Below are 234 nucleotides of genomic sequence, written 5' to 3'. Positions count from 1 at the left end.
TATATTCACCTCAACGCCGGGTGTGCTTTTCTATCACAAGACACGTTTACTGGGTTATCCTTGGCAATGTCAACCTCCAGGCGAAGGAGATCTGGGTGCCTCCAGGCGCCGAGCGGATACGCAGATGCTGATGGTCGTTGGGGTCGCCGTTCGGGTTCCGTCTATCTGTCTTCCTGTTGCTCTCTCCCGTTTTTGGCTCATTGTCTTGGCCGTTTGCAGTAGATCTCTCAGGAT

The sequence above is a fragment of the Penaeus monodon genome, chromosome 29 (genome assembly GCF_015228065.2).
Source record: "Penaeus monodon isolate SGIC_2016 chromosome 29, NSTDA_Pmon_1, whole genome shotgun sequence".
In the NCBI taxonomy this organism is placed as follows: Eukaryota; Metazoa; Arthropoda; class Malacostraca; order Decapoda; family Penaeidae; genus Penaeus; species Penaeus monodon.
Note: the sequence above shows the minus strand (reverse complement) of the source record.